This window comes from Python bivittatus, unplaced genomic scaffold (genome assembly GCF_059951505.1).
Source record: "Python bivittatus isolate LINGU-HERP-01145 unplaced genomic scaffold, Pbiv_v1 ctg000330_np1212, whole genome shotgun sequence".
NCBI lineage: Eukaryota > Metazoa > Chordata > Lepidosauria > Squamata > Pythonidae > Python > Python bivittatus.
The window spans coordinates 21,034,549-21,035,202 of record NW_028277058.1 but is presented as its reverse complement, the minus strand read 5'-3'; positions in this window follow the sequence as shown (position 1 = coordinate 21,035,202).

The following is a 654-nucleotide window of genomic DNA, read 5'->3' as shown; positions in this document are numbered from 1 at the left end:
GTAACATGAAGAATGAAATAAAGTTGGACCAATAGCAATTAGGATCATGTAAATTAAAAAAACCCACAAAGATCCAATGTAGCGTCTCTGGAACCATGAGTGTTACCTCTCTTTTGTGATGGAACTGCTAACAGCCATATGAGGAACTGAAGGACCAAAGTCAGAAGTAAAGAGCTTGGGATCAGACATGTCCATTACAGTAACAATGGACTGATGTCAACCACTCTTTCCATTGAGAAATAACCAACACTCAGTCAGCTGGGCCACACAGTCAGGAAAAAGAGTGAAAATTAGAGCCTGGGAAAAATAGAACAAAAATATATTGCTGGAGGCTTCTAGTTGGCAGTTGTTGATTGTCTGCTCTAATTATGCCATTTCTAGTACCTGCAATAATAAAAACTAGCTGGTGTCCTTGAATCTCTTCCTGTTACCCTTTAAGTAACAGTCAAGGGGAGGCTTGGTAAGAAATATGAATTTGAAATAGGCAGAATCCCCATCGTATAGAAAAGCACATATGAGGGAAAATGTGACTGCAAGGTAGAGAAAGAATCACCCCCCAAATTCAGTTTTCAATTCCCAAAATAATTTTAATATATACTGAGTTTTAAACTGTTAATTCCAAGAATGAACTGATTATACTCAGTAAGGCAGACA